Here is a 27,762-nt window from a genome sequence, read left to right as displayed (position 1 = left end):
TTGTCTACATATTTGTATGGATTCGTAGGGAGAGAGCTTCAAGCTTCGCCATTTGGTGAGTACTTTGTCTTTGGCATCGGTGGACAAAAACTGCTTCATAATGGAATCTCTTAAAGCTTTCCATGTTCATGGAGCTTCACCATTGGCCTGTAGGCTAGACCACCATTTCCTGGCGGACTTTTGAAAGTGCATAGCTACATGGTGTAACTTAGAGGACTCCGTGAAGCCCTCATCTCCAAACGTCGCATCAAATTGTTGGATGAAAGCCAAGACTTTCTCTGTAGCACCAAAGGTGCCATCGTAGGTAAGGAAAGAGATGCTCTTTCCTCCCTCTTTGAACTTCTTGAGCTTGGAATATCTCTTCCATGCGGCATAGGATTTCCTATGGCCTCTTCTTTTTGATGGTTCAAAAGTTGCACCATCGCTTTCTTTAGAAGATGAAGAATTTGAGGAAGATGGAGAAGAGGGTGATCTCTTTTCTTCCTTTTTCTTGCCTTGGTTCTCTTTGTCCGCACCATCACTTTCTTCATAAAAGGAAGGATGAAGAAGATGAAGAAGAGGGTGACCTCTTTCTCGCCTTTTTCTTCTCTTGCTTTTTGTCATCCCTCTTTGAATTATGGTGCGGAGAAGTGTGCGATGGTCTTCTTTGTTTAGGAGGTGAAGGAGAGCGTTTTGCCTGCCCTCTTCGTGGAGCCATCTCTACCAAGGTGGCAAGAGAATCACTTCTTTCTCGTTCCTTTGGTGAGGGCTCTTGAGTTCTCCTTTGGGAAGGAGATACGTCATCAAGAAGAAAATTTTTGAGCCCTTCGTATATGGATCCTCTTCTTCTTCCCAAATCGGAGAGAGGTCTCTTTTGGAAGTTTCGCAAGGAGGCTTCCTAGGTGCTCTCTTGTCATGGTGGGGAGCTTGGAGAATCCCATGAGCATGAACCTTCCATTGCACTTCACTTTGGAGGGGCCCATGGATTGTTGAAGCCTAGAAACAAGGTAGTTAACAAGCATAGGGGCATCATTAGTAGCCTGCTCATTTAGCAAAATCAAAGTTATCAACATTAATTTCACTCTCTTTACTATTGTCAGCCATTCTAATAACTTTTAGGTGTAAACTTTATAGGTGCACTTTAACACTTCAAGCCCTAGTTGCTACTCCTCTTTACCCCTTTAGAAAAAGCGCTCAAGCTACTATCCCCGTGGCTTGAATACCATTAATGAGATGGTTCTTGAACGCCAAAACAGCACCAGCTCCTGTCAAGCTTCTAATAGCTCAATAGTGGTTAAACCGTAGGCAAGCCCCGTAGGACTCCACTATTAAGACCATAGCTCTCGACGGTGATGCCCCGTTATCTGCATGAAGGTAGGCGCACTGCAAGGCTGAAAAATCCCTATTCTACTTACTCATTTGCAATTAATAATAACAACCATTTATAGCTAGCTTGAGGACCTCCCTTCTTGAGCAAGAAAAGAGAAACCTTGTGCTCTGATACCAATGTAACATTTAATGGCCTAGTACCTTGTGTGTAGAGGAAAATAGCATAGACATAGTGAGCATTTCATTAGAATAGATTCCTAATGAGAATAGCAAGAGTGCTTGGGTGGAGAGAGCAACAAAAATCATAACACCTAGTTAGATAGGCATGAACAATACTTCAAAAGAGAGAGAATTAAGATATTGACAACAGTTGAGGACCGGATTTATATGGAGCCGATCCCCCCTCCAAAAGGATTTGTATTATAGGTTTCCCCCATCAAGGGAGACATTTTACAATACAATTGTTTGTGTTCCTTCAATAATTAGCTAGTGCACTGAAGGTGGAAGCTTCAAGCACTAGCAAACACTTTTAAACACAACATTGACTCCCTCACGGTCTCAGACCCAAGACCTCACACACCTTCAAAGATGGTGAGAGCTAGCGGGGTATGCGAGAAGATTGAGAGGAAGAAGGAGTGGTCTTACGAGAAAGATGTTCATCTCCTCACATAATCACTCGTATTAGCATAGCATAGCTTAGTAACTAGCATGGTAGAGGAGATGAGCATGCATTGAAGCTTGGCTCTTGGTTGGATTCGCATCACAAAGCCAAAAGTTCTTGGTGTAGGCCTCCCTTGTCACAAGCTTGGACTAGGAGATAAGCTTTCCATTAAAGCTTGAGAAGGAGAGAGAGAGTCTTCTTGCTCCACACATCAGATTGTGTGTGTGTGTGTGTGATAAAAGACTTGACAAATTCAGCCCCCTCTCTCTCTTGGTTGACCCCTCTTCCATTTTACTCATGCAAGCACCCCATTGGCCCATGCCAGGCTTAGCCAATGAAATTTAAGCAGCATAAGTGATAGCCTTATGACATGTGTCCCCCTTTCTGCTTTTGTAAGAGCTTTAGGTAATTAATTAATGCAACTAAACTCTCATTGGACCCCTTTGTCTCCTGGCCAATAGGGATCAGGCAAGCCATTCAGCTGGCTGAATGCTCATTGGACCCCTTGGGAGACTGTCCAATAGTCTTCTAGAGAGTTTAATTCTTATTGGTTCTTTTATTAAGTATTTTTTAATTAGTTAAACTATATTTATTCTAGTCTAATTCTCGTTGGTCCACCTCCATGGCCATCCAATAGGATTTGAGTACACCTTATGGGCATCTGGGCTAGGGAGCTGACATGTGTCCCTCTTTCCCTTTGTGTAAAGGAATCTTGTGAGTGTGTGTGTGTGTGTGTGTGTGTGTGTGTTTCTCTCTCATCCCCTACTTGCAAGGCTCGCCCCCTCCTTTGTAGTAGTTGTGAAGACTTTTTTGGTACACACACTAAGCATCCAATTTAACTAAGCTTTGACCATTGGACACAACCTTTGAATTTTGGAACCTTAGCATTTCAAAAGTCTTAATGGGTTGAACCTTAGGGTCTTTAAAGCCCATTGTTTCACATTGCTCTTTTGCAGATGCCCCCCCCCCCCCCCCCCCCCCCCCCCCCCCTTTTGGATCCCTATTTTCCCTCCTTTGGATCCCTACTGTGGTCGGTCTGCCAGCTTAACCAATATTATACCTTTTTCTCCCCTGGCACTTCCCCATATTAAATGATCAATTTAACATGAGAAAATCATTTAGGAGAATTAGATATTAGTTATTATGATAGCTTGAACAAAACTATGTATCTTGCAAAAGCTATATAGGTGTTGCATATAGTTGAATGAAACCTTGAATTCTTGGTATCGTTGCTACATACCTCATGAAAAAGATATTTAGATGTAGCTCAATCTATATAGCTTGTGCAACACATGCACATCTAGTTCTATTGTTGTTGAAATAGCTATATACGTAGACATACACCAACAATACCTAACTTAATGCAAGCATGATGAAAGTATAGCAACAATTTCAAATATCTAGTATAAGTTCTTGGCTATCCAACATAAATATTGTCAAGCAAAGTCACCAAGATAGTTAAAGTACTTTGGACACCACCTCTGCTATGTATCTTGCAAAAGCTATATAGATGTTGAATATAGTTGATTGAAACCCTACATTCCTAGTATAATTGCTATATACCTGGGGAAGAATCTATATAGATGTACCTCAAGCCATTCAGCTTGAGCAACACATGAACATCTAGTTCTATTGGTGGTGAAACAGCTATATACTTGGACATAGACCAAAAATAGCTAGCTTAATGCAAGCATGATGAAAGTATAGCAACAATGTCACACTACAAGAGGCTATTCATATTAGCGACGCTCACACAGCGACGCTAAAAAAAAAAAAATCCCGACGTCGCTATGAGCGTCGCAAATTTACAAGTAAATTTGCGACGCTCATAGCGACGTCGGCTGGGCTAAAAAAAATAACAGAGAGCACCTAAAAACTCAGATCTCAGATCTGAGTTTTTCGGCGCCCTCAAGCAAGGAGCAGGTAACGCTCTCCCTCTCTCTCTCTCTCTCTCTCTCTCTCTCTTTCTTCTCCACACACACACACACACACACACACACACACACACACACACACGAGGAGAGGAAGGAGAGCTAGGTATGCTCCTTCCCTCTCCTCACTCTCATGTTCCCTTCCCCTCTTTCTCTCTCCCTCTCTCTCTCTCTCTCACACACACACACACACATAGTGTTTTTGAGAGAGAGAGAGAGAGAGAGAGAGAGAGAGAAAGAGTACAAACATAAACAAAAACGCACACACACATACATAAACAAAGAATGCACACACACATTGAGAGAGGAAAAGAGAGAGAGAGCATGCATAAACAAAAAACGCACACATTGAGAGAGGAAAAGAGAGAGAGAACATGCATAAACAAAAAACGCACACATTGAGAGAGGAAAAGAGAGAGAAAACATGCATAAACAAAAAAACGCACACACATTGAGAGAGAAAGAGAGAGAAACTAATTTAACGTCGTAGGAAACTAATTAAAATTAAAAGACCTAAAGATCTAGCCGACGAGGAGTTGAACTCAAGACCTATTATTCAAGAGGGAAATGGCATAACCAATCTATCATACTTGGCATGGGTGATAGAAAGGTTATACCATTTATCTCTTTTTATTGGCACACACATCCACACACGCGCACACACACAAGAAGAAGAGAGTTATAACGTCGTAGGAAACTATCATAAAAGACATTAAAGATTAGGTTAGATGATTTACGTTAAATTAGATTTAGGTTTATTTTTAGTTAGATTTACGTTTATTTACGCTAGATTTAGATTTACGTTATATTAGATTAGATTTAGGTCTCCATAGACTGCGATGCCTGCATGAAGCGGGTGAAGAAAGCCCTCAATGGAATATAGGGTATTGCTGCCTTCACTCATGGTGGGCTCCGTCGATCCAAAAGTACTGGTGAAATGTCTTCAGAAGATAGGGAAGAAGGTGGATCTTCAGGGCGGCAAGAGTCACTACATCCCCGACAATGACCATCTAGACAACCTCTAGTCATTCAACAGCAACTTCAAAGTTAGTAACAAGAGCAAGAACGGTCCAAAGGGCCAATTGCTGTCGTCAGATGTGGATGGAGATGAGGCAGCGTCACCGCCCGAAGTTAACTCTCACATCTTTAGTGATGAGAATGCCAACTCTTGCCGAGTTATGTGAAAAATTATGTGTTACATCAGTTTTAAGGTTCTTATAATCCCTGCTAGTTTAGTTCTTTGTTTTTAATATAACATAATTTACGTTAGATTTAGATTTATGTTATATTAACTTAGACTTAGGTTTATTTAGGTTTACCCACACACACACACACACACACACACACACACACACACACACAAGAAGAAGAGAGTTTTAACGTTGTAGGAAACTATCCCAAAAGACGTTAAAGATTAGGTTAGATGTAGACTTACGTTAAATTAGATTTAGGTTTATTTTTAGTTAGATTTACGTTTATTTAGATTTACGCTTATTTACGTTAGATCGAGTCCACGCAAGAATTACTTACGATTTAGGGTTTAGAGTTAGACGAACAGTGAAAACATCTACTGTGAAAAGATGTTAAGATGCTGTGAAGTGCTACAGCTAGAGAAGAGGCAAAGGGGTTTTGTCCACTACATGCAGTATCATGTAGACGTGGGTCTGTAGATTTCTTGTACCCACAAATATAGGTATTGACCAATAAAGACGAGATTATAACCCGGTGGTTCTGATCTCCGTGCACCTCTAGATCGAGGTGTGCGGGGATTGGACATGACTAGAGAATGTGAGGTAGAGAGAGAGAGAGAGAGAGAGAGAGAGAGAGAGAGAGAGAGAGAGAGAGAGAGAGAGAGAGAGATAAGACGAAGAATGCCAATAGAATATTAAATTTGTTGTCCAGGTTATAAGATTTTTATCCTCATTATGAGTAGTGACGAGGATGTGGGACCGTCCAACCGAAACACCTATCTGTCAACGAGGGTCTTATGTCCTTGTAATCAATGCAAGCATGCTGTGCAACGGACAAGACGTGTTTCTTTGCAGCACGTTCGTGAATTTGGCGAGTTCGATCCATCTATTATAGATCGATTTGTTGCCAATTATAACTCGTCGGACTCTGACGCTGGCCAACAAGCAGCAATCTTGCAACCCAATAGACGTGTTCGCAGGCGCTTTGGTCAAGCAGCATATGTGAGGCCACAAGATGTAGCCTCTGACAGCTCGGGGGATGATCATGCAGAGCACATTCCCAACGAGGCAATGTTTGAGCCCGAGATTGATGAAATGATCGAGACGATCATGGATTCAGAAAGGCTTATCTATGATGATATGAAAAGTGAAGCCGATACAGCATTGTATAATGGAGCACGTATGTCTAGATTGAAAGCACTCTTGGTTCTTCTCAACAAGCAGGCAAAGTTTGGATGGAGTGACACTAGCGTCACAACGCTTTTTAGGTGATCTATTACAATTAGTTTACTTTAATAAAACTCTAAATGTATAATGATCTGATAGATTTTTACACGACTGTATCGTATTTTTATGTTGTGTAGATTGCTTAAAGAGCACATACTACCAGTTGACAATGTGATGCCAGATTCCCGAGATGAAGCAAGAAAGATTTTGTGAAACTTGGGGATGGATTACAATTCTATCCACGCTTGTCCTAATGACTGCATTCTTTTCAGAGGGGAATACATAGACATGGAGAAGTGTCCGAAATGTGATTCCGAAAGATATCGAGTAGATCTCCACGGGACAAAAATTCCACAAAAGGTTTTGCGACATTTTCCTTTGCTTCCTCGCATCGAGCATTTCTTCGAATGTAAGTCCATGGCCACCCTAACATCATGGCATGAGGAGAATAAATCTTCGGATGGTGTGCTAAGAATTCCTGCAGATTGCGCAGCCTGGAAACATATAGATGGAACATGGTTGGATTTTGCTAGGGAAGCTCGAAATTTGCGCTTAGGCCTGGCTATGGATGGTGTAAATCCATTTGGTCAAAGATCAACATCTTACAGTGTATGGCCCGTTGTCATCGTCAACTACAACATTCCCCCGTGGTTGACTACGAAGAAGGGGCACCTATGGCTAAGCTTGATTGTGCCAGGGCGATATAAAGTCAAGAATATGGATGTGTATCTTCGTCCACTATTGGAAGAGCTACAACAATTGTGGATTGGCATAGAGGTGGTGGATATGAGCCGACACACAGGACGACGGAATGCTTTGATCAGAGGCATTCTAATGTGGACCATGCATGACTATCCGGGGCTAACAGAATGCTCAGGTGATCTATTGACACTCCTCACTCAGACACTGTAAATCTTGTTTTTTCCCATAGTTGATCTATTATCATGTGTATACATGCAGGGCTTCAAGAACTCACTTACTTCGGCACGCTACAAGAGATTTTGAGGATCGATTACAGAGGATTTTTTGTCGACTTGTTCGACGTGCAATGGTTCAAGATAATCATGGAGGGTCGCAACGCTACTATGTGTAGAGGAGAGTCTAGTTTTCTTGAGGTGGATTCTACTAAGAAATGGACTGACCTAAGAGACACTTTCGTACTACCCGAGCATTGTGAACAAGTAAGTATGTAAATAGTTAACATCCCCCTTTTACAAGTTATGTGCTTGAAAGCTCTCATGTAAGTTATGTGGCTCTGGCAGGTAATATTTCATCCTACAAAGTCTACATCAAACTGGTGGTACGTCATAGAGGTAGCCCCTCGTAGTGCAAGGACGTATGAAGGCTACCATTTGCCAATCACAACGGCATCAATGGAGGAGATCAGAGAAGATGCTCAATCAGAAGCCGCTGCGGTGGTGCCAGAAGAGCATCAAGATGCTACTACTCTATATGGGGTGCATGCAGAGGGTCTACAAAATGAAACAGAGGATATGTGTTTAAACGGAGAGCTCTATATAGATATAGGAAGTTATGCTGAGTTATGCGAGGATGAGAGAGAGATCTCTTAAAGCCACAAATATTGTATTTGAACAATTTTGCTCTGTGTTGTAAAAGCTCTTGCTCTCTAAGTACCTTCCATGGTGTATAACGCTCTTTTCTACTCGCGCTCACATCTTTTGATTGAAAATTCTGAGTTTTCGACTTGCCTCTTCTATCACTCAATTCATTGCGTCATTGTATTTATATGCGTCATTAAGTCATTGTATTTAATGGTCTTTGCGTCATTGTCTACTCTATTCATTCAATATTAAGTTTAAATATTCGTGTGTTTAATGCAGGTATGGATGATGAGGAGTTTATTTCTTCTTTGTCACCGTAGCAGAGACAGTGGTACGTGGAGCGTCATCGCTCTGGCGCATCATCGCGCGTTCCTACTCCATCCGCATCTCCCTCTCTTTCGGAGCATTCGGTGCGCTCTGAAGCTTTGGTGTCGACGAGACGATCTTCACACTCGTCTAGACACCGGCGCTCTAGTGGTGGCGGTGGCGGTTGTTGTGGGGATTCCGCCGCCGATGCTCTTTACCCTCCCCTTCTTTGCCCGCCCCCACACCAGCCACAGCATCGCCATCTACGCCAGGTTTTGCGCGGCTGACTGTTCCTAGCAGCTACACACCTCTACCTACTCCGCCAGGAGCCACCCTACTCGACACTCCTCGCTTCGGGGCCCAGACGCCGGTGGAGACACCTGACGTCCGTACCCCCATCGACACGTAGCTAGAGACCCTTGCCGGGACACCCAGGTTCACGCGTCACCGGCCAGACGGCTTGCCTTACTCCATCGACTTCAGTGGCGGCATCATCATGGATGATGACGGCAAGAAGGTGATCTCGCGCATGCGTGGTCTTTGCTCTCAACTGTTTAGACACTACATACTAAACAAATGGAGTGAAGTACCAAGTGATTTAAAAGCCAGAGTCATCAGCATACTTCATGATGAGTTTCCCGTTCCAACACGGGATCAGCGCTTCAATGAAGACCTGATGAAGATTCGAATGCGCGAATACTGCAAACACAAGCGTTCCGAAGTGCAAAAAGCAATCAAGCATGGGTGGAACAAGCCAGATTGGCTGGCCAAAGAAGATTGGAAGAATGCGAAGAAAGCAGCGCGCGAGAATCCCGACAAGTGGAAGCAACAAAAAGATGCAGCCAGAGCGCGAGTAGAGGCAGGGAGCTCGCACCACTTGGGGAGCGGTGGATGGGCATCATTTGAGGCCGATTTTGTAAGTGTTTTCGCATTGCTCTTTATGTTCGATAGTTTAGGGTTTATGAGTTTTTTAATTCTAACATAATGAAATCTTTGTATGTTTTGACAGTGGTCGATGACAGGACGTGATCCCACACCGTACGAGCGCGAGTACGCAGGCAGGAAGAGCTTAAACGCACTGATGGACATTCTCAGTTCTCGCGGCGGCATGGTTAGTATTAGGGTTTACTCTTTTCTATTTTTTGTATTGTTTTATAAATGTCGTTATATGTTTATACTTACTGAAAGCTGTCTTATTGTCTTTTTTTGCAGAATCCGACAGATACGCCGCTTGGATGCGATGAGACGTCTGACTAGACGACGTCAGTTTAGTCGTAGCTAGATAGCATTAGTTTAGGGTTTCTTATAGCTTATGTATCATGAGACGGATTTTATACGTCTTTTTGAACCATGTATATTATTACATTTTTCACCGCAGTTCATTTTGCCAATCAATTCTTTATGCCTATGATGTTGTACAATTGTCATTATTACATTTGCCAATCAATTCATTTTGCCTATGATGTGTAGAATTGTCAATTTTACGCTTGTCAATTTTGCAAACAATGCGTCTTGTGGGTGACTATTTTGGGTCTATTATCTACCCTTGCACTTTTTTTTAAATGTGAATCAAGTACAATATGGTTGATGGGTGGCAGGGCATTCAATGCCCTGTCACCAAAAAAAATTTCTCTCGAGCGTCGCTATAGACTTCTGTGAGAGCGTCGCTATAACCGTCGCTATGACCGTCGCTATGAGCGTCTCTATATAGCAACGCTTATAGCGACGCATATAGCGACGGTTTTAGCGACGCCGGGGGTTATAAAAACCCAGTGTATTTCCGTCGCTAACAGCGTCACAAGAGCACACAACCTCTTGTAGTGTCAGTTATCTAATATAAGTTCTAGGCTATCCAGCATGTATCTAGATCACCTAGATAGTTAGACTAGACCCAAGATCATTGTATAGCAACATTGCTATGATAAAAAATCGGTACATAGAAACAAGGATCACTATACAACAGCATTGCTATGATCAAAAGTCAGTACATAGAAACAAACATCACTATATAATAGCATTGCTATGATCACTAGTCAGTATTAGAAATTGAGCGAGATAGTTAGACTTCAATCCCAAGATTAATATATAGCGGGCTTTCAATGACCAAACAAGCTTTCAACTAAATATTACTTGCCAATGAAAATTCACCACTGGCACATACCTTCACCCTTGTGACATCCTCAGCAAGCTTGTTGAGGTCCTTAGCAACATCTTGTTGCTGCAGCTCTTGGAGCAAACCTAACATGCGTTGGGCCAACATTATGTGGAAAAATAGGCTAGTATCAACAAAAAATATGAAAACGATATCACCCACTTCAACGGTCCTTGAGGTCATCTTTTCATTAAATGTGCGTGTCTTTTTCATGAGGTCAGAACTGCTCATTAAACATGGCTTTCATCATTAAGGAAATGAAAAAAATCACAAAGTTGTTAACTAGTGTAAGAATTTTGAAGATTTTGACACTGCCAATGCGTCTGAAATTCCCAAAAACATAAAAGTTGAATGTCTACTTGTCGTGTTCTAACATCCGGAGAGGGTGGAAATGCCAAAAAACCTCTACAAAGGGGTTTTTGCCCAACAATGTGCAAAGGCCATTGCACAAAACAATGGATTGCACCTCGTGTGTTGTTCGGCAAAAACCCCTTTTTAGGAAATTTTTGGCATTTTCTCTCCCTTTGGGTGTCAAAATAAAAAACGTAGACATTCGATTTTTAGGTTTTCAAGCAATCCAGATGCATTGGTGGTGTCAAAATCTTCAAATTTTGACACTAATTAATAGTTTTGTATTTTTCTTCATTTTAGTGATGACAAAGCCATATTGAATGAGCGGCGCCGATCTCATGAAAAAGACACTTGCAGTTAATGAAAAGGTGACCATTTTCAAGGAACACCGCAAAGTTAGGTGCACTTTTCACAGTATCAAGTTGTCTTTTAGATGTACTCAATAAGTGCAAAGGCATTTTAAGAAAGTTTTATAGAGAGACAAATAAAATTTCTTAGAAGGCCCTCCAAATGACCTCCAAAATCTTTTTATGATTGCAATTGACGGCCCGCTAGGAGAAGTATACTCAGTGCACAAGCATGCCCTCCATTGCAAACAACAAGCAAAGACAAAGCTTATATAGCACTTGCAAGTGGTGAAGATGCTAGTAGATGCACGCACAATGCCATGCACATGCCAGCCTTACTATGTTTAGTGTGCCACCATTTAGCCATCGCTGCAAATGGCTAGGGGAGGGGAGTCACTTTTCGATAAAAGCGATAGGAGAACGTTGAAGAAGCGTTATGGTACGATCCAAAAAAATGGTGGACACATGAGAATCTCCACAGACTGGGGTGTTACAGCTGGTGTATGTGTGCACCCTGAGAGAGAGAAAGGGCAAGAGAGAGAGAGAGGGAGAGAGAGAGAGAGACTTGCATATTCTCAAAGACACCCAAAATGATATTGTCTCCCACAACTTTGATGTCGTCATTGGCATGCATGTGCGCGCGCGCGAGAGAGAGAGAGAGAGAGAGAGAGAGAGAGAGAGAGAGAGAGAGAGAGAGAGAGAGAGCATCATGGTGGGGACGAATGGGACTCAGGAGCCAGTATGTGGCTCTACATCACTTCTACTTCACCAATCAATTACCATTCGACTTTCCCTTCTCTTTCATGTTCGGGGCGACTTTGGATGGATTTTGCATTTAAAAAGAATCGGGGTCGTACTATTTGTGAGGGTACTATTGATGAGAAACATTTTTTATCAAGTATGTGCCTATCAAATAGAATTGCATCGTTGAAACTTTGAACCAGCTATCTAAGGGATGGTGCACACTTGACACCTCTTGTTCTATGCTTTTTTGCTTGATAATTTGGCACCCACCTTAGCATCACCTAAAACCCTTCACATAGTCCACATGATCCCTTGAGTAGCTCGGTCAAGCAGGAATCAAAAAAGGGTTGTTTGGGCATGACTTAGCATGCTATGCATACATAGGATATCATAGAGCATGTTGCAGTGTGAACTACAAACCCTCAGGCATCCCATTTTTTTGGTCCATGTAAGCGAAACATGGGTTGTATGAACCCAACCTAAAACTAATTCAAGGGTGCCCTAGTGATTTTTTAAAGAATGAGGAATCTATGGAGATTGACTCTCTCTCTCTCTCTCTCTCTCTCTCTCTCTCTCTCTAGGCTAGTAAATGGTGTCAAAATTCTAGATCATCATTGCCAATTATTGCTTGGCAGCTTAGTAGCAGGAATGAGTAACACCATAATCATTTCTTTCCCATTCAACCACTACAGGGCACATCAGTGCATGGAATTACTTCCTCATTCAACCAATGCAAGGCAGGTCAGCACATGGAATTGCCAGGTCACCCTTGCCTACTCTTCTATTTTTGCCTTGTGAGAAGACACTACCTACAACGTCTATATTGCTTGGCCCCCTTCCAACGACCTTGATGGTCAGGAATAGTCATTTACTAACCATTCCCTTAATATTGACTCCCACCTTGACTCCCAGCCTCCGCTGGCCACCATGGGGTCGTCAATATTATGGAGAATGGTCAGTAAATGACCATCCCCTACCCCATCATTGTTCCACCTCTCTCTTTTGTCGTGACTGCTTTAGCTCTCCTGCTCATACATGAGGCCCTATTCCTTGGCTCAAGATAAATATCAAGCTAGTGCCTTGTCCTTTTGTTCACGTGGCACATTAGAGAGAGAAAAGGATGAGAGTGAGAATTACAAACAAAAAAAGAGACAAAATTCCATCATGACAGAAGTGCAATGAATAGCAAGTGCATTGCGCTGGGGGGGGGGGGGGGGGGGTTTTGGTAATATGCCATGTGGAGAAGAGGACAAGATCGAGCGTTGTTGCTGTTTATGTCAACCTCCATCTCTGTGCTACTTTTGGGTCAATGATGAGCTCTAATAAGGCCCTAGGCCTCCACTCTCTCCTATGTTGTGCACACTCCATCTCCATACACGCTACCAAAACCTTAGAAATCTTTGAGAGATAATTTTTCACATTCGTAAAACTCATATGAAGTTACACACCCTTTGAGAAAAGGGCTCTCCTTATCTCTCTTGTTCCCTCGAGACTAAGTAACAAAAAGTATTATATGAGGGGTTGTGAGGCCCGAAAGTCCATGATAGCATCTCAAGGCGAACTAAACTCGGGTAGCACAAAAATCAAGGCAAACTAAACCCCAGTAGCACAAAAATCAAGGTTGTACAAAGATTTTGCCAACCCTTCATGACCCAATTTTGAAACCCACAACCTCATGCCCTAAGTTTTGCATCACATAGGCTAACCACCTCACCCGTACGCACATCATGTACCCTTCCCCATTTTTATGATACTATATTGTGAGCCAACATGCGTTGCTCGGGTTTTTAAAGTTTAATTCACATCTAGGTTTAGTTTTAATTTGACACCTACGACTACAAATTTTCCCTGGTTTTTGTGCATGGACATCTGCATCATGGATCCTGTCACCAGCCCTCATTCAATGCTTTGTGTTATTTAGTTCTTAGGCCTCTCGTTCATGAGTCTCAATAACAAGATAATATTCGAGTACTTAGATTTTGATCATATAGGAGCCATGTCCCATAAGCTCTTCCTACACACATGCCTATCCCTATCCCAACCTTGATGTAGACGCTCAGTTTTACACAAGTCTTGAGCATTGAGAGGTAGTGTGAAGAAAGGTGTGCCTCAGCTTAGCCTTGAGAGGATTGAAAATTAAGATTTGTTGGAATTAGGGTTGTAGGAAAACACACACAGGTTGGAGAAGACAAAGGAATCTTAAAGCACACAACAAAGACTCGGGGGATTCACCATGGAAAACTTACCGCACCACGTAAGTGCAGGGTAGGGGGTTTTTTTACAAGTTACATAAGCGTATAAGTTAGGGGCAGGCCCCCAATAATTTATCTCCCAAGCTTAAAAATAAGGAAGGGGGGTATCAAATTTTTTTTCCCGAGCGGGGAAGGGGGGGGGGGGAGTGAGAAAAGGGGGAAATGAGAGGAAGTTTTTGTGTTTCAATATCATGGCTTCCCAAAAGAGTCTACCCTCGAATGTGTGAGTCAATAGCTACAAAGATACATGCAAGAACTAATAAATTGCTTTGGATCAATTGTTTGTTTTGTGATTATAGCTCATTTGTTGAGGGATGAAAGCTATAAAGAGTTTGTATAGATGCAAATTTACACGGAGAACCTAACACAACTTTATAACCATGTTTTATGAGTACTTTAGATGGGTCAAAATTGGAGAGTAGCTAGAGTGCAGATTGATGAGCACATAATTTGAAAGTCAAACTAAGACATATTGAGGGTACATCTAGTTATAAACATAAGTGGTTCCATAGTATATTGCCAGTCACTATGCTACACGCTCTTTGACTAGTTTTACTTAGTTAGATCATGTGAGACCTAGATTTTATATGTAAGATAGGGGAATGATAGTTTTATGCATTTATTATCGTATAAGCGTAGAAAGGGGGGTCATATTCCCTAATACAAGTCGTATATAGGGGTTTTATCAAAGTTTTTCGCTCGCAGATGGCATTCCGTTTTGTATATAGAGTGAATCCTCCGGGCACCCTGCAGGGCTGCATTCAATCCGTGCCAAGAAGGGGGCTGCAAGATCAATCTACATCAGATACATATTCGGATTCAGCACAACAAAGGTCTTACTCTATCTTGGGTTGCAAGGCTCAGCTACACTCTCACAATTTACGACAGCCATGAGGGCTATTATAGCTCTCCTAAGGACTCAACACATATCAATCGTGAGGGCTCTTTTAGGTGCCTTCGAGGAGGGATTTTGGAACGCGCCTTCTCACCTCTTCATTGCGTTGAGATTATTGCCTGCAGTGGGCTGTGGCGGGGTCTTTTGAGCTGTTTGTGGAGGCTACGAGCTCGAGGGATGTCATGCTCAGTCTTCTCATTAATCCTGATCTAGTGACCTCATGCCTTATGCAAATGACGAGGAGGTAGCTCACCAAGAGGCTTGGGAGCGAGTAGCTTGTGTGTACAGGGCATTGCACTTGGCAATAGAGCATGGGCATACTGATGCCCTGATGCGGTGCGGGTGGTCATGTCGGATTTGTTGAAGCAAGCAGCCTGGGCTGAGGACAAGATCTTGGATCCTACTAATCATGCTGCAAAAGAAGGCATTTATAGGGAGAAGTGGGCCGAGGACAAGTTGCTATTGGATTTTGATGCTCCTAAAAAGGAACGCATTTAGAGGGAGAAGTGGTATTTCCATGGAATTAGAGCCACAGATTCACCCCTTCACCTGGCTGTGAGAGATGGCCACTTGGTCGTGGTGGAAGAGATTGTGTGGGCTTGGTAGAATGGGCAAAGCGGTGAGGTTGTGACATGGTAAAGTAGTCTGAAGCCAATGCTATTCAGATGCCTACTTTGCATTTGACGGCCCATCTGGCATCCTGGGGGATTCACTCTATATATAAAACGGGACGCCACCTGGAGCGGACAAGTTTAATAAAACCCCTATATACGACTTGCATTAGGAAATATGACCCCCCTTTCTACGCTTATACGACAATTAATGAAGAAAACTATCATACCCCTATCTTACATATAAAATTTATCGTTCCTCATACACCACAACAAAATGGCCTTACTGAGAGAAAATGTGGTATTCTAATCCTTGCGGTTGTCATCAAGGGGAATATGCAAAAGCCAGAACCTTCAGGTTCAAGCTGCAACATAGTGCACAGAGAAGAGGCCTCGGCAACGTGTATTTGTGCACTGGGATACAGTTGGATTGTCTCTTATGTGGGTTTCATTGCATTGCACCCTACCGGGAACAAAGAGTGCATTATTCAGTGTGATGGAAAGATAAGATATCCCTAGAGTGATGGGTGTATATACAATGCATATGGGAAAAAACCTCCTAAAGAGGGAAAAAATGTCCCAGAGTTCCTAAGTGTGTTCACACATATCACTACCACATGTATATGGTAACAAATCCCTCCTGGACTGATGCTGTGAACGAGAGCTAGTACCTAGAGTATAGGTAAGTGCCATGTCCTAAGGACATGATCAATCCACAAAGGGGAGTAAGCCCAAAGCTTTGCAGAAAGCTTCAAACTTCTCACGAGACAATGCCTTTGTGAAAAGATTTGCAAGGTTGTCTTGTGTTGGTACATAATCCAAGATGATCTCTCTTGTTGAGAGCCTCTCCTTGACATAGTGGTAATGCACCTCCATGTGCTTTGTGCGATCATGAAAAAAAATGGGTTCCTTGCAACTGCCAATGTGCTCTGACTGTTAGTGTAGATAGTGTTGGCAATGTCCTGTCCAACACCCAAATCAGCCATAAGGCGTTTGAGCCATCCATACACAATCAACCATAGTTGTGAATATTGTCTTGTACTCAACCTCACAATTGGAAGTGGAGACAGTAGGTTTCTTCTTGCTCTACCATGATATGCATGAATTGTCGAGCATGAAACAAAAACCACCCGTGGACACTCGCATGTCAAAACAACTAGCCCAATCTAAGTGTGACAAAGCATGTAAATCTGGCGGCAATGATCCCCCTTTGGGATAAAACAAGCCAAGATATAAAGTGCTACTCAAGTAGTGATAAATTCTCTTAACAGCTTGCTAATGCTTAGACTCAAGGCTATGCATGAATCTGCTGATCTGTGAGTCTGCAAATTGAATATCCGGCCTGATGTTGCATACATAAATAAGATAGCCAACAGTAGTTTGGTAAAGAGTGACATCGGCAGGATCACCAACATCATGAAGACTCAATTTCAAACCTATTTCCATGGGAGTGGCAATATGTTTGCAATCCTCAAGTCCAAACTTTCGTAGAAATGTCTCTATGTAACTTGTATGACACAAGGCAATACCACCATCACACTGCTTAAACTATATACCCAAGTAATGATGCAACAGCCCTAGATCTTTCATCTTGAAAGTAGCATTCAAATCAATCTTAAATTTATCTATATATCTCTCATTTGGTCTAGTGACCAACAAATCATCCACATATAGAACAACAATGAGAAGTACATCACCCTCATGTTTTACATACAATGTGCTTTCTTTTGGACTGTTTCAAACACCCCATTTGACCAAATGAGTGTCAGCCTTCTCATACCAAGCACGAGGAGATTGCTTCAACCCATACAAAGCTTTCTTATATTTGCACACTTTATCCTCTTGTCCTTTCTTGACAAAACCGCGAGGCTATGTTACATAAACTTCCTCAAATATGTCACCATTCAAGAAAGCAATAACAATGTCTGACTGATGTACATCTCAACCAAAATGAGCTGCCAATGCACATAGAAAATGTGCAGTAGTCATATGACAAGTGGGAGAAAAAGTCTCTTCATAATCTATGTCTTTTTGCTATGCATAACCCTTTGCAACAAGTCAAGCCTTATAGCAATCATTCTCACCATCCGGCTTGCGTTTCAACTTGTAAACCCACTTCATACCAATGGCCTTTTGGCTAGGAAGAAAATCACATAAAGTCCATGTGTCATTTTCTATAAGTGCATCATATTCTGGTTTCATGGCAGCCATCCAATTGTTTGAATTATGGGCTTCATCAAAAGACAGAGGTTCCTCAACATCACATAAATTAGACACAGCCAAAGAATAACATTTTGATGCATAAGATGCATGGTGAGAACTTGAATGAGTATGACTAGACAAAGGTGCATCCAATTTACTATCACGCAAAGTATGCACCAGTCATTTATGCATACCTCTATCCTGCTCATTCTCAGCCCTTTCATCATCAAGTACATCATGTATATCTGCATCCGTAATAGGCTGATTTGTAACATTTTTAGAAACCCCCATAGGCTGTACATTTGCCTCATTGGAATTTACATTTAAACTTTCACCATTGAAAAGAGGCAACAAATTGTTATAAATGTCCAATGAGCTTACATTACTGTCTCTAGTACATGACAGCAAGGGATGAACAAAATCTTCCACAAACACAACATCCCGTGAAACCAAGATACGCTTTGTTTGCGGATGATACAACCTGTAAACTTTTCTTTTAGCACTATAACCAACAAAAATACATTTGACAGCCTTATCATCCAATTTTTTGTGTTGTGTTTGTGGCAGCAAAGTAAATGCCAAACCACCAAAAATACACATGTGCTCAATAGAAGGCTTTCTATCATGCCATGCTTCATATGGAGTCATAGACTGCAAAGCTTTCGTAGGACACATGCTAAGTACATAAGTGGCACACATAATGTGGTAAAGATTGACTTTTGACCATACATCTTGCCATTTTTTTAAGAGACTTGTTTTTCCTCTCAGCAACAACATTTTGCTGAGGTGTATACATTCACATCCAAGGGAATAGAAATTGGCTTACAATCAGCCATACCATACTTTGACAACATGTCCAAATCGTATTGTCTCTGTGACAGCCATACACCCTCTGGAGTCCTGATCACCTCAATGCCAAGAAAGTAGAACAACTCGCCCAAATCTTTCATTTCAAACTCCTGTTTGAGAAGACCCTTCACATGGTCAATCTCCATAGCATTGTCACCCACAATAATAAGGTCATCTACATATATGGTAATGACCACAATCCCCACATCACTCTCACGTACATAGAATGAATGATCAGCATGAGCTCTCCTAAAACCAATATTGACAAGATACGTGGAAATCCTGTCATACCATGCTCTAGAGCCCTGCTTCAAACCATACAAAGCTTTGAGAAGCATGCATACATAGTCTGGGTAACGTGGATCGACATAACCAGGTGGCTGATCTATATACACTTCCTCTTGCAACTCAACATTCAAGAAGGAATTCTTTACATCCATTTGATGCATAATCCATCCTCTAGATGCAGCCACTGCTATGACAGCTCTCACAGTTGTCATCTTTGCCATTGGAGCAAAGGTCTCCTCATAGTCTATGCCATACGTCTGTGCATATCCCTTTGCGACCAGCCTTGCCTTGTGACGCTCAATGTTACCATCAACCTTATGCTTGGTTTTATATACCCATTTACAGCCAATAGCTTTCTTGCCACTTGGCAATGGCACCAACTCCCATGTGTTGTTTTCTTCCAATGCAGCCATCTCTTCATTCATTGCATCATCCCAATGCACATTTCCAATTGCATCCTCAAAACATGTGGGCTCCACATCTTGTATCACCTTAGCCATGTAGGCTTGGTGATGCGCTAGATACCCATCATAAGTCAATTTCTGAACTGGATTTCTGACTCTGTTAGATCTGTGCGGTCCTGGATCACTCCTTTGCCCTCTAGCATCTTCTTGTACTTTCCTTACACCAGGTGTCCTGACAGTCGGAATTCCAAATTCTTCATCAAGACTTTGTTCAGAACCATCTGAATCCATGTCTACATGTGAAAAACCTGATGATGCATCAGCCATAAAGGGAGGTTCATCAACCTTTTCCTTTCCTTTTCGTGATACATTCCCTGTACCTGCTAGTGGAGTAACCTGCGTACGTAGTCTACCATTCCATGGCTTCTCAAGAGAGCCACGAGAAGAGGAATCTTGTGGTCCACTCAAAACCTGTGACTGTGGCCTCACATTTTGTACAACCACATCATCTTTTACATCAGCCCCAATAGTGCCATGTGCATTACTATATCAGCTGTTCATCTCATCAAAGACTACATCTCTGCTCACTCGTAATTCTCGTGTAGTAGGATTGTAGCACCTGTACCCCTTTTGTTCAAGGGAATATCCCACAAGAATACATTTCTCTGCTTTAGGATCCAATTTCCTACGCAACTCATTTGGTACATGCACATAAGCTATGTAGACAAACACTTTCAAGTGTGCCAAATCAAACTTTGTACCTGTAAACTTTTCCTCAGGCGTTACATCATGCACTGCAGCTGTAGGTGTCCTGTTCATAATGTACACAACGTTATTTACAGCTTCAGCCCAGAAATGATGAGGCATGTTCTTCTCATTCATCAATGCACGTGCAACCTCTGCAATGTGCCTATTTTTCCTTTCTGCGATCCCATTCTGTTGTGGAGTATATCTGCATGTAAACTGCCTGCGTATACCATGCATTTACAGAAAATCTGAAAAATCATTGGAGAAGTACTCTCCCCCTGCATCTGACCTCAATGTATTGATTTGCATATCTATCTCCTTCTCAATCATGACTTTGAAGTCCTGAAAGTGACCAAACACTTCACTTTTGTTACGCATGAAGTAGACCTATACTTTCCTTGTATGGTCATCAATGAAAGAGACATAATACCTGCAACCATGTATACTTGCAGTATTGGTTGGACCCCAAACATCTGTGTGCACCACCTCAAGTGGAATTTTACATACATTGCGCTCATGTGGAAATGAGCCCTTTGACTGTTTACCAAACTAGTAGATGCTTGCTTGATCCTGCATCACGACCTCTTTGACTCCCCCTGCCTTAAGACTGGTTTCCCCTGCCACCTGTATTGTTTTGATTTGATTGACCTTCTCGAAATTTCCCCCTGCAACCACTTGGGCCTCGACCACAACCTCTACCTCTGTTGGAGTTAGAATAGAAGGCCTGTTCAGACCTATTTCTTCCACGAGAAGAAGATGTGTCAAGACCAAGGTTCTTCTCCTCAAGAATAAGCATAGAAATCAAATCTTGGAACAAAGGGATGTCGTCTCTTGTATTCATGGAAGACCTGAAATGTACATACTCATCTCCTAAACCATCCAAGCATGCACGGACAATGTCATCGTCTTCCACTGAGACTTTAATAGATCCAAGAGCCTCAATGATACTCTTGATCTTCAAGGCATAATCATTGATGGAGAGGTTGTTTGTCTTAACCTGATTTAGCTCCGACTTTAGTTGAAGCTTCCTGGCCTTGGTGTTCACCTCGAACACTCTACCTAAGTTTTTCCATGCAATGGTGGGGGTTTCAGCATCCTGTAGATAGCCCATCATGCCATATGTGTAGCTTATAGAAAGCCAATACATCACTTTGCTCTAGCCTTGTTGCCAATCCCTCAAAGATTTTCTTTGTTCTGGTGTAGCATTTGCCTCGGGAATCTCTGGTTCCTTTTCATTGTTTCCTTCTACATAGTCCCAATAACCTTTTCCTTTTAGGAAATTTGTTATTCTAAACTTCCATGTAGGGTAGTTATTTTTCTCAAGCTTCTCAGTGACAATCTGACTGAAACCGTCAGACATCTTGAAGCACTAAGACAAAATAGCTGCAATCTGCACAAACCTGCAAATCTGTTGAACCTGCTATCATGGTACCTATAACGCTTTCTACACTCAACGAGTGTCCACAATCAAGCATACATACAACCACTGTACTTGTACAGTAAATCTCTGTGTACTGCACTTTGGAGACCTGTTCAGAAACTTGTACGAAAAACCCAAAAACTTGTACGAAGAACTTGTACTTGTTCAGAAACTTGTACGAAAAACTTGTACTACATCTGGTATGTGGATTGCGAACGGAGAGATTTTGATGCTCTTGCTGTCTTAGCCTCTCTTGCCTTCACTAGGCTTTGATACCATGAAAAGAATGAGGATGCAAAAGAGCTACACAAGACAAGCACAAAGCACACAGAGATGGAAAGCTTCTTCTTCTTCTACACTTAGAAAAGAGAGTACAAAATGACTAAGTGCTAAAGATGGAAAGTAGCACATATGTACATGCGGTCACTAAACTAACGCGCCAGTAAGTAAATGCCGTAAGCGGCCAAGACCTGTAGTGGATGCCAGCTCAAGATGTAGAGCTCGACATCTCAACACGACTATCCAAAAATGCATTAAATTCATGAGACATATACTCCCCCCCTCGATCGGAACGGAGCGTGCCCATAGTACATTTCGAGACATTAAATCAGCAATAGCCAGCAATTGCTTGAAGCACATAAATACTTCGGCCTTCTCTTTAAGTGGATACACCCATGCATGCCTAGAGTAATCATCAATGAAAGGGGCTTTGCATTTGGCATCCCTTGTACTCTTTAAATAAGTGGGTAGGCCACTCACAACTTAGAGACTCTGGACGCAGAGTCTGAGTGTGAGCGCCTGCCCGCACTCTTGTGCTTTGAACTCAGATAAATACAAAAAGAAATACCAAAAGGGGTGTGAGTCTTTGGGGCCAATATCTCTAGGCAGAGAACTCCGCTGGGCCAGTGTCCAATAATTTGTGAACTGTGAACTATTTTGAAGTGGTTATTTGGGTGCTGTCGTGGTAGATTCTTGACTTGGAGTGTCCAAGTCTGTAACAATGGTATGAGAGCACGATCAATTTCTCTTTTACGGGAAATCCGATCCCTAATTGTTTTTTCCGCAGCACCTATGGCTTCAGGCAAAGATCAGTCGACTCCCTCGACATCCGGAGATGCGAGAAGGGATCACAACGAACATTCCGGCAAGGAATATGTCTCGCCTCGGCCTACTCAGGTGGAGCATCGAGAGATGGAGCGTCAAAGATTGATCGGCGACGCAACAAAGATGATGCTTAATTTTGCCAAGGACCCAAAAATGACAAAATATATGAGCAAGACCCCTTTGGAGGAAGTGCATGCGTAGCGGTAGAAAACCACGACACCACCCCCAAAACCCGCTCTCAAGAAACCTGTTGCTCCCAAGAAGTATAGAGAGAAGGAATTAGAAGAGGTGGTTGATGCACGAATTGATTAGCTTTTTGACGCGCAAAACAAAGCTGAAAAGCACGACAAAAAGCAGAAGAAAGGCACTGACTTCCCGGGTTATCTGGGTCATCAGTCGACATTTGAAAAGGCAAAGAAACAGAAGAAGCGTGTTCGATTTGAAGGAGTGCCCAATTCTTCTTCTTCTTCTTCTGACAATTCTTCTAGCTCATTTGACTCGAGCAAAGAAGATCGAAAAGGCAAAAAGCGAAGCAAAATGCAACACTTCGGAAAGGGCAAGAAAAAGGCAAACAAGTCTAAATCTCGCCCCGTGAGTAATAGTTCTACAGAGGACTCGTCTATAGACAATTCAGACTCTAACGATAGCAACTTTTATGCAAAGAAGAAGAATTTTTATAAAGCCAACCATTATGGCTTTCATGAAGATAGAAGCAAGAAAAGAGTTTAAGGAAGGTGGACAGTCTATTAAATTTGACACTTTTTCTGGTTATAGAGATGCTTCGAAGGCTTTGTCTTTTGTACAACAGTTTAACATTGCTTTCGCCAGAGGCCGTTACTCAGAGCACTCTAAGATATAGAGAGTTGCCTCTTACTTTAAGGGGAATGATCGAACTTGGTGGTCCACGCTTCTATTAAGCAAGACTGCGCCAGTTAAATGGCTGAAATTCAAGAGGCTTTTTATTTCTTCTTAGCTAACTCGAGAGTATGAACGTGATATACGAATTGCTTCGAACCATCTTCGGATGACCAAGAAGGATACAGTGGACGCTTATTGCGAGAGATTCTAGAGCTCTTCTCTACCCACCTCTTCATTTAAGAAGATCTCGTTCAAGGAACAGATTGAGCGGTTTACCTTGGGTCTACCTACAGAGATCCGAGATCACTGCTTGGAACAGAAGTCAGCTTCCATTCAGGAGTTGATGAGTCATGCGAAACGGGGTTTTACCATTCACTCTGGCAGTCTGACCTACCCCACCGATGAGATCATGACACAAAGATCCAAACAAACTTCGACGAATGAAAGTAGAAAGAGAAAGAGCAATCCAAAAAAGAAATATGCACAACCCAAGCTTACTCCTCAAGAGAGAGCTCGCTTCATCAGGGAAGGGAATTGCTTTGGATGCGGGGAAACTGGACATATCTCCGCGAAGTGCCCTAAAAAGGCACAAAAAGAACAAAACAACAAGCACGACGACAGGCCTGAGAGTTCAAGAGCAGCTGAGGAACGTGGAAGACGAATTACTGCCAGAAGAATCATTAGGAACAGGTGATTTACCACTCGCAGAAGAACCATGAGAAGTGGCTACATTGCTGTTACCACCTTTCCTTTGAGCAGCAAATAAAGGCATGTTCAATTGCACGCTGTCTAGTCCTTTTTTTTTTGTTGAAAAGTGACTCTTGCAACAACAATGTGCATAATACATCAAACTTGTCAACTTATGGATTTCCTTGGGTCATAAGTCTGCAAGTACTAGCAAAGTCTGGTAAGAATCTGGCAAAGCATCAAGAAAATTTTGCAAAAGGGAACTATCATAAATGACTTCATTAGTAGAAATAAGTTGCTCATAGATATCCTTGACACCATCAAGGAAAGTGTTCATATCATCTTCTACATGCATAATCTTTGACTCCAGCTCTTTACGTAGCAATGCAATTTTTGCCTCATTGCGACTTGCGTAAAGACCACCCAGAGTATCCAAAGCCTGTTTTGCAAATTTTGTTGAGCGAATGTGAGTAATAGTGCGCTTCACATACAATGCAATCAATGCATGAGCCTACACATCTTTTACATCCCAAAGAGCTTGCTCAGTCGTAGGCAAAATAGCTATGGCACAATCAATCCTGCCACCAAAATCTCCAACATCCTCAACGTCGTCTACATCCTCAGAACTAGGATGTACATCAATGCCCTGCACAATATTCCAAGCACAATATTCCAAAAACCCTTTGAGACAAGGACATGTTGCATCATATAAGCCCACATAGGGTAATTGTCAATTTGTCCTCAACAGCAAACATCTTGAACACATCTGTGTTGTTGTCAGCCATGCCAAATGTTGCACTTGATATGGTAACTACCCAAAAAGAGGAGAAACAAAGTGGGAACAACATTCATTGTATGGCACAAACCATGGAAAACTGTAAGAGACATGTTATGCAAACAATGGCAAAAAACAATTTCTACACAAAATGACAAAATAGCCTACACAATACTGCTTGTAGTAGTAACTAAGGCCGAAATGAGCCCGAATCAAAAATATAAGCAGACTAAGCTGTACGAGATTACCTGAAGTATTTGTCAACCTGCAAACGCTCGCCAAAGCTCACAGAAATCGAAGAAAGTGAGTAGGCGTGTGCTGGAGCTACTTGCGACTAAGCCCGTGAGGATGCAACCAACTCTAATACCAATTGTTGGAATTACGGTTGCTGGAAAACACAGACAACTTCGAGAAGACAAAGGAAGCTCAAGGCACACAACAGAGAGCGTATTACTTGATGTGCATTGGAAATATAAGATAGCCCTAGAGTGATGGGCATATATACAATGCACGTGGAAAAAACCTCCTAAAGAGGAAAAAAATACCTCGACGGTCCTAAGTGTGTTCACACACATCACTACCACATGTATATAATAACAAGATTAGCCGGTTGCAAATGATGGTGAAGTTGAAGAAAGCCGATAGTATATACTAGAAAATAGTTGAAAAATCCTATGATTTGGAGTTTTCTACTTGTTTTTCCGGTTTGAATATGTGCACAATACAAGGAGGAAACCCGAATTATAATGGAAAAAGGACTTTCCCGAACATTGTGAGAGGTAACTTCTCCTCGGGACTATTTGACACCCCCCTTGTCACGTGGGATCAACGATCCACGATCCTTGGATGATCTGGACCGTCCGTTTATTCTTAAGAATAAAAAGATTCCGTGAGGTTGAGCCCCCACCACTTGAACCCACCACCTACCACATCAAAGACCAAGGCTCTTCCATTAAGCTATCGCGTGCTACTTCAAATGGAGGTGAGAACGTTTGGTCATATAACAAAAATGACGGGGTGACGATTACATGGTTTTCACTCTACTATCACTTTGAGATGCTCGAGGTCACACCATGATCACTTTGAAATAACTGGGTTCACATGGTGACCACATCCTAATTGGGATTCACACATGGATCGCTTGCAGTCACTGATGTTCACATCAAGTTTACGTGGAGTTCACTTTAATTGTGATCATAGATCACATAGTGATCACTTAAAGATTAATCCGCCAACGGACGGTGTAAATCTATCCCGCCGTGCCCAATCAATAGGGATCATAGATCCCACCCGACAGAGGGAGTGTCAATTAATCACAAGGGTAACTTGTCCCAAAGGTTTGACTTTTGTTGAAACACTCAAATGATACGTTTTTGTTGGGTTGGGGTGGATTCGCATAGGCGGAGTTCTACCCCAGTCAATCGAGAGCAAAATTGGACTACGTATTTAATTGTCAACAAAGTAGCTGCAAGTGAAAAGGTTGCATGTTCTCAGCGGGCGGGGGTAGAAGAAGCAATTTTCTAACTCTATCGAAATCGATAGAGTTGAGGATTGAGAGTTGTGTTCGCTGACATCCTCAGGCTGGGTTCAACCCCCTAATGATTATTTAACACCATCCTTGTCAGGTGGGATCAATGGTCCCTATAAATTGGGGGCGGCGGGATTGGTTTTGCACCGTCCGATGACGGTTTAATCCCCAAGTGATCACCATGTGATCACAATTAGAGTGAACCTCAAGTAAATTTGATGTGAACATCAAATGACCGCCAAGTGATCCCCGTGTGAATCCCAATCAACATGTGATCACCTTGTGAACCCACCCATTACAAATTGATTACTCTGTGACCCCGACCATCCCAAAGTGGTCTCTTAGTGAACACCTTGTGATCCCCACCCAGTCATTTTTGCTATATGATTATGTGTTCACACCTCTATTTCAAGTGGCGTGTGATAGCTTAATGGGAGAGTCATGGCCTCCAGTGGTGTAGGTAATGGGTTCAAGTTGCGGGGGATCAACTGTTTGGAATATTTACTTGGTGAGCCAAAGGTCCTCTTGCAGCACTTTGAGCCCACAAATGGCCGTGTGGCATCAATAAGTTTTTTGAAAGAAAACAAGGAGCAGTGCAATAATGAAAAGCAGCCTATTAACATTCTGCAACTGTGGCTTTATTACGCGGCACGCGCACAGAGAGAGAGAGAGAGAGAGAGAGAGAGAGAGAGAGAGAGAGAGAGAGAGAGAGAGGGAGAGAGAGAGAGAGAGAGAGAGAGAGAGAGAGAGAGAGAGAGAGAGAGAGAGAGATGGGAGGAGATAGAGAAGCTGCAGAAGGCATGGAGAAGATGTTGCTTTCCTTTTTATCACCAATCGCCGTTGCGTAAGAAGGGTCAATGAGCCTCGGCATCTACAAAGACAAGCACCAACGGGGGCGAGCAATTGGAGGAGAGAGAGCACGTTAAGAAAAGATTCAGACGACGGCACTTGGTTTGCAACAACGATGAGCAAGATCCATTGAGTAGCACACAAGAGAGAGCTGAATTGGACATGGGAAAGCGGCATCAACTAGAGGGATTTTGGTGAGTCTTCAACTATATAGAGGGATTTTGACCAGGCTGGTAGGGAGGCCATGAGTAGAGCACTGTGGGCAAAAGGTGACACTACATAGAGGAGCCAAGTAGAGGGCCACTGCGAGCTCTATAGGAGCAGCTTGGTGAGAGAGAAGGACAGCGCTAGCAAGCAAATAAATAAGGTAATAGCATCATATACAAGGGAATATCACAGAGGATTGACGGGCAACTAGAGGAGGAGAGAGGTGACAAGAAGCATCCGGACCCGGGGGATTACCATGGAAAAGTTACTGCACCACGTAAGTGCAAGGGAGGGGGTTTTTTTAAAA

This window comes from Adiantum capillus-veneris, chromosome 1, assembly GCF_014529385.1.
Source record: "Adiantum capillus-veneris isolate H3 chromosome 1, ASM1452938v2, whole genome shotgun sequence".
NCBI lineage: Eukaryota > Viridiplantae > Streptophyta > Polypodiopsida > Polypodiales > Pteridaceae > Adiantum > Adiantum capillus-veneris.
This window is presented reverse-complemented; position numbering follows the sequence as displayed.